At 41.8% G+C, this 7,668-nt stretch overlaps 1 pseudogene; it reads right to left on the bottom strand.

Moving 5' to 3' along the window:
- Window positions 1–207: 207 nt before the first annotated feature.
- LOC112215654 lies at window positions 208–6,323 on the bottom strand (annotated as a pseudogene).
- Between the last annotated feature and the right edge of the window lie 1,345 nt (window positions 6,324–7,668).

The raw sequence follows: 7,668 nt of genomic DNA, 5'->3' as shown, positions 1-7,668 counted from the left end.
TAACCAAAATAGAGAATAAAAGCCTCTATGGCCAGGGCATGACACTTATGCTGCTTCTACTGTCTATCTTTCCTGTTGCCTAGTCACTTTACCTCTACCTAAATGTACAGTACATACAGCAGCTACCTCAATTACCTCATCCTTGCACAACTTGGTACTGGTACTCCCTGTACTCTATGTGCTTTTCTACTACCTGTATATAGCCATGTTATTTATACTCTTTATTTTTATTCATTATTCACTGTGTATTTATTCCTCATGTCACTATTTCAGATTTTTATTAGATTCTCACTATTTCTTATCTTATCTAACTGCATTGATGGTAAAGGACCCATCAGTAAGCGTTTCACTGTTAGTCTACACCTGTTGTCTATGAAGCATGTGACAAATACAGTTTGATATGGGTTCTGATGGGTTTTGACAGTTGTACTAAGCTCATGAGGCATTTATAACACACAGTATATTCTTCAAGAATCAATGGGTAAATATAATTTACTTATAAATCCAAAAATGGATGTAGAATAATTTAAAATACAAAATTCAACAAAGTCAACAGGTGGATAAAATAAAATGGCCCTCCCTACCCCCCAACCACCACACACACACACAATACACTATTATACAGAATTTAAAATAGTAGAAGTTATACCAGTTGACCATTATTGTGAGAAACTAGAATCACACACGCATTATTTCACTTGACACACTAACAGAGATGAACAGATTAATCTCTCATCTGATTTCATCTTCAAGACATAATCACCATCATTATCAAAGTTAATAATTCACACACACACAGAAACACACACCTCACTGAGAACATTGTCAGAGACACCTCTGATTGGCAGATCTTTATATCAGGGTTGGTGGCATTACTACTGGGTCCAACCATACAGTATGGGTACATCCTCTCTTTACATTTAATGTCTTTGTAAGTGTAGATGTGAGTCATATATTTGGAGTCATAGAAAGACACCTCCCCACTGTCATAGTCCAGCTGCACTTTGATCCTCTGGGGTCTTCTCTGCAGAGGGAGGATCCCACCTACTCCTGCTATGTACTTGCTGTTCCTCAACCAAATAGCCCAGATTCCACATTCTGGTGACAGTCAGATTTTTCTTCCTCTCGATGGACTCTTCCACACCCATATCCCAGAGAGGATGGTCCCCCACCTCCACCTCCCAGCTGTGCTTTCCTGAGCTGAACCCTTCAGAGCCCAGTACAATTGGATAATTCTCAAACCGTTCTAGGTTCATAGGTTGCTGCTGCCATTTTTGACTCACACTGGTCAGATCGTCAGACAGAGAAAGCCAAGGGGCGGCAGTGTTGGGGTCCAGAATCACGGGAGCTGTAAGACAAAAGACAGACATTCTGTTGGTTAGAGTATATAATATAAACAATCAATAATTTGTGACCTGGGTTGTTCTAGTGGTCTAAGCCTCAGGAATACATATATAGCAGCAGCATGGGTTCGAATTCGGCCTAGGCTATTTCAGAACACTCCCTTATATCTTAACCTTTCTATCCTATCCAATATAAATATGTACGATGTGGAACCGCCCAACTCCTTCAAAATAAACTATCAATAATGTATTATGAAAATACTTACCATATTAATTGATTTATTATATTGTGCAGTACTCACTGTGTTTGATGATCCCCTGCATCTTCTCCCAGATTCTGAACTGCAGGTTGCCCAGGTGTTTGGCTACATTTATCAGTGCTCCTGAGAGCAGTTTTGGATTGGGCAGTGTGCACTGGGTCCTAGGAAAACATTCAGGAGTCAGTGATGCTTTGGGGTTGGGTTCAGAACCAGAGAGAAGAGAGAGGAGGCATATCACTTACTTTTCTATCATGGCCTTGTAGTTCTGGAGATGAATACAAGAACAGCATACTTATCAATGTTATCAACGATGTAATTCATATATTTTGCTGTGTGGAATGTATTTAGAATCTGTTAAAAAAAACATATTACATTATGTGTCTGAAAGAGAGAAGTTCTTACCTGCTCCAATGAGATGTCTTCAGTTCGCAGCTCCTCTATATCTCTGTCTGAAAGTGATAATGTACCCCTGGTCATCTCTTCAATCTTCTTCATCATCTGAATCTTCTGCTGTTCTTCCTCCCCCACTGCAGCTAACCTGGCCTTCTCTTCCTCTCGTAGAAACTGGTAAAGCTTCTCAAACTCCTCCTCAATCTGCCTCTCTGTGTTCCGGGCCTGGCTCTGAAAACAGTGAGGAATAGCTCTCACAAGTGAAGTCCATTATTGCTGCAACCTTGTTTGACTTGTACTCACCTTTAATGTGTTTAGTTGTTTGAGCACAGATTTGTTGAATTTTCTTAAAGTCCTTCAGCTTCTCCTCGAGGGGCTTTAGGCCAGTCTGGAATGAGACTTCATCCTGGAATGGGACATAACCTCATTGAAAGAAACTCATTTTACTGGAGAGAGAGCAGTCTAACTGTATTACTCAGCTGTAACCTTAAACTCTACTGGGTCATTCCATGAAAATAGTGCCTGTTGCATCCCTTTGATCATTTTAAGTAGAAATTGTGGACCAATATTGAATTTTATAAGCCTGTTACAGATGTAGGATCTTCATTTGAGCCATTTTGTTTTAGCAGGAAAATAGGAAATGTCAATCATAATTAGACATTTTTGTAAGGGGTTGATACATTTTCCATTAGGGCAAATCAAGTCTGAAATTTCAAAGTTGAAATGACAATTTTAAAAGCCTTTTTAAAACTCATACACTACAAGTTTGCATTTTCTTTAGTGCAGAAAAATTCTCAGCAACAAAAGAGTGATCAAATGAATATCCTACATCTGTATATGAATTGAAGTGCTCTTTAATATAGACCACATGGATTATTCAATAAATCTGATTTTTTTTATAAGAATAAAGACTTGTAAATGCAGCATTTTGACTTGTCCCTCTGTGCACCCTTGACTTCAAGGAAGATTTTTACCCACTTAACCCCACACTTTTCACCATCATTGTAAAGCCCTAGTTATTTTGTTGCTTTGACAAAGTCATTTCTGAAGATATTTTTTTTTAATTTGATGTGATTAGTTAGTGTATGTCCCTCTTTTCTTTTTTTTTTTTTTGAATTTTACCCCATTTTTCTCCTCAATTTCGTGGTATCCAATTGTTGTTGTAGCTACTCTTTTGTCTCATCGCTACAACTCCCGTACGGGCTCGGGAGAGACGAAGGTTGAAAGTCATGCGTCCTCCGATACACAACCCAACCAGCCGCACTGCTTCTTAACACAGCGTGCATCCAACCCGGAAGCCAGCCGCACCAATGTGTCGGAGGATACACCGTGCACCTGGCAACCTTGGTTAGCGTGCACTGCGCCTGGCCCGCCACAGGAGTCGCTGGTGCACGATGAGACAAGGACATCCCTACCAACCAAGCCCTCGCTAACCCGGACGACGCTAGGCCAATTGTGCGTCGCCCCACGGACCTCCCGGTCGCGGCCGGTTACGACAGAGCCTGGGCGCGAGCCCTTAACCACTGCGTCACCCGGGAGTCCCCATGTCCCTTATTTTAAGGTCAACCCTGTTATGTGAACTGAACTCTCGTTTTAATGTGGTGAAACTATTCCTTTTTTTTAATTCAAAAGAAACAGACTTATATTAAAATCATAGTGTAAAACCTGGTGAGCTGGTTCTATGCTTTTTGGCCATTTTTTTGTGTTTTCTGGAGTTAAACTGAGTGGGTCGAGCATAACACGTCAACCCTGTTACTCATAGACAGTCTAGAAATATTTTAACAATATCTAGAACTTTTTAAAGCTTGCATTCAATTGACACTCCCTGTTGCACACAACAAGCTTCCATTCCCCATTTCACAACGGGATTTATGGCTGATTTAAGATGAAATCATCAACCCTGTGTCACCATCGTTGGAAGCACACTCGAACCAACGTGCAGCGTGATCTTGGTTCCACATCTTTTTTATTTAAAGTAAGTGAACAAAACAATAAAGAATAAACAAACTGTGACGACAATGGCGTGCTAATACACAATATCCCACATCACAGGTGTAAAAAAAGCTACCTAAATATGATCTCCAATTAGAGACAATGATTACCAGCTGCCTCTAATTGGGAATCATACAAAATCCCCAACATAGAAAAACAAAACTAGAACCCCCACATAGAAATAATAAACTACACTAACCCCCAGTCACGCCCTGAGCTACTCTACCATAGAAAATAAGGTCAGGACATGACACCCTGTTACGGTCAACCCTATACTTTATTTGGCACTTACTATATTATTTTTTTATTTAACCTCTTGAAATGTGTTCTTTATGACATATTTATTTTTGACCAAGTTACACTTTTCAAAATCCACCAAATTTTTGGAACAACCTTACTAACTTCTTTACTGAGGTAAAATGTACTAAGTTGCTCTGGATATGAGTGTCTGCTAAACGTAAATGTAAACCAGGGAATCATTGACCCAGTGAAAGACACAATCTGTAAGATTTTTGCAGTTCAATCAATTAATTAATTATATATCAATTGATGTAACTGCATCATCAAGAATATATTTTTCATGAATGTATCTAATTACATAGGTTATTGTTAGATGATGGCTAATTAACTTGGCTCTTGGTGTCACCCTGCGAGAGTTTGTTACATTAAGAATATACCTTGCTGCAGTAGAGGTATTTTGAAAATAGTTCAAGTTCCAGAACTATAGCTGTCCTATGAACACATTAATCAAATTGTGTGTTCCTGCAGCTGCACAGAAGAGCTTGAATCTTTAACTATGAACACTGCAGAGCTCCTTAAAATCCTGATGCCAACATAAAGGACTTACCAAACTCGTATGAGCTTTCTTTTCAGTCTTCTGTAAGAAGGACTCACACAAGTTCTTCAAAGCCAGGTTCGGTAATTCCATCGAAGATGTGCTCCTGCAAAGTGGACAGCCCCGAGATGTGGTCTTTTTAAAGGTCTTCTCCAGACATTCTTAACAGAAGCTGTGGCTACAGGACAGGATGAAAGGACGCTCGAAGATTTCACCACACACAGGACAAGAGAGATCCTCCTCTGGGAGAGACGATCTGGAAGCCATTTTCTCAGATGGTGCCACTGACGGAGAGATCTTTATACGCTCCTTCCAAGCTGAAATGAAATGTTTTAGTTTCACCTTTGAAATGAGCACCAAGATTGGTCCCAGAATTACAAAATGTGGAAATGAGCAATACAATGTGGTCATGAATATTGATTAATTTCATATAACACTAGCTACCTTCAGTTAACTGGTCAGCATGATGATTGTTTTTCATTCTACGTAGGATATCCAGTGTGACATCCACAGCCATATTCTCTCCATAGGTCCGCACAAACATATCCACCGTTTCCTCCTTCTTTGCATTCTGCAGTTGACTTGATAGGATGGAGGGACAGCTTTCAAACTTGTTCTGAATCATGTACCACTGAAATCTTTTCAGGTCATTTTCACCCAGCTCTTCCAGAATGTCCATCAGCAGCTTAGGGACAGGAATAGATGTTGTCATCGTAGAACACCAGATACAGCAACAGCACTACTGGCAGTACACTTTAGCCGTTAATTCTAACTTTGTACATAAGAATCCCGGTGTTGTGTTCGGGAGAGTGAAGGTCACAAACAGCCCTTTGGTAATTGAGTTTGGTGAAACACCTCCAGAAAGGTGAAGTTACATGAAAACAGAACTTCTGTAAGACAGAAAAAAACATTAGTTAGCTTGTATGTGGCTGTACTTTTACCAATGACAGAATGATTACAGTGCAGTTATAGTACACGCTGTCCTCCGTAAAGATATCAAGTCAGACGTTTACCTACATTACTGTTTCAGCTTCTGGAAAGTCACCGTTTTGAGTCAGAATAGGTCTGTTTCATATTCGTTCTTTGTAAGTGTTCAGTATTTCTAACAGTTTAAATTCCAATGTAAATTAAAATCCTGGAGTTAAGGCATGTGTGAAGCCTGGAGCGCTGAAGAGTTAAAATGCTGAACTGTACTTCTCTTCAACAGTCGGGGTAGGGTTTACAGGAAATCAGGAGTCTGGTTATAAGAATGAAAGACACATCACTGACTAATATGTCATATACAGGCCACGTATTGTACAGACACGTTCTCATGCACCCCTGCCTGGCGTCTCCCTGTGACTGTATCAGATTACAACAAGTGTAGACCTTACCGTCACACCTTACCGTCACATCATGTAGGTAGGGGAGAAGTGAGCATGCATAGATAGATAATGGTAATGGTCCTAGACTAGTTCCAGTACCGTTTGCCGTGCGGTAACAGAGAAAACAGTTTATGACTTGGGTGACTGGAGTCTATGACAATTTTATGGGCTTTCCTCTGACATCGCCTATTTTATAGGTCCTGGATGGCAGGAAGCTTGGCCAAAGTGATGTACCGAGCCATACGCACTACCCTCTGTAGCGCCTTACAGTCTGATGCCGAGCAGTTGCCATACCCTGTGGGTGATGCAACCGGTCAGGATGCTCTCGATGGTCCAGCTGTAGAACCTTTTCAGGATCTGGGGACCCATGCCAAATCTTTTAAGTCTCCTGAGGGGGAAGAGTTTTTGTCATGCCCTCTTCACGACTGTCTTGGTGTGGTTGGTAGTTCATTGGTGATGATGATAGTTCATTGGTGATGTGGACAATAAGGAACTTGAAACTCTCATCCTGCTCCACTACAGCCCCGTCGATGTTAATGGGGGCTTGTTCGGCCCGCCTTTTCCTGTAGTCCACGATCAGCTTCTTTTTCTTGCTCACATTGAGGGCTGCCAGTTCTCTGACCTCCTCCCTATAGGCTCATTGTTGTCAGCAAACTTAATGATGGTGTTAGAGTCGTATTTGGCCCCGCAGTCTTGGGTGAACAGGGAGTACAGGAGGGGACTAAGTACACACCCCTGAGGGGCCCCAGTGTTGAGGATCAGCATGGCAGATGTGTTGTTGCCTACCGTTACCACCTGGGGGTGGCCCATCAGTCCAGGATCCAGTTGCAGAGGGAGGTGTTTAGTCCCAGGGTCCTTAGCTTAGTGATGAGATTCGTGGGCACTATGGTGTTGAACACTGAGTTGTAGTCAATGAACAGCATTCTCACATAGGTGTTCCATTTGTCCAGGTGGGAAAGGCAGTGTGGAGTGTGATTGAGATAGATTCGTTTGTGAAGCTGTTGGGGCGGCATGCGAATTGGAGTGGGTCTAGGGTATCCGGGAGGATGCTGTTGATGTGAGCCATGATCAGCCATTCAAAACACTTCATGGCTACCGACATGAGTTCTACGGGGCGGTAATAATTTAGGCAGGTTACATTCACTTCCTTGGGCACAGGAACTATGGTGGTCTGCTTGAAACATGTTGGTATTACAGACTTGGTCAGGGAAAGATTGAAAATGTCAGTGAAGACACTTGCCAGTTGGTCCGGGCATGCTTTGAGTACACATCCTGGCAATCCATCTAGCCCTGCGGCTTTGTGAATGTTGATCTGTTTAAAGGTCTTGCTCACAACGGCTACCGAGAGCGTTATCACATAGTCATCCAGAACAGCTGGTACTCTTGTGCATGCCTCAGTGTTGCTTGCTTCGAAGCGAGCATAAAAGGCATTTAGCTCATCTGGTAGGCTCGTGTCACTCGGCACCTCACGTCTGGGTTTCCCT

Source organism: Oncorhynchus tshawytscha, linkage group LG16, assembly GCF_018296145.1.
Source record: "Oncorhynchus tshawytscha isolate Ot180627B linkage group LG16, Otsh_v2.0, whole genome shotgun sequence".
Taxonomy (NCBI): domain Eukaryota; kingdom Metazoa; phylum Chordata; class Actinopteri; order Salmoniformes; family Salmonidae; genus Oncorhynchus; species Oncorhynchus tshawytscha.
This window is presented reverse-complemented; position numbering and strand designations above follow the sequence as displayed.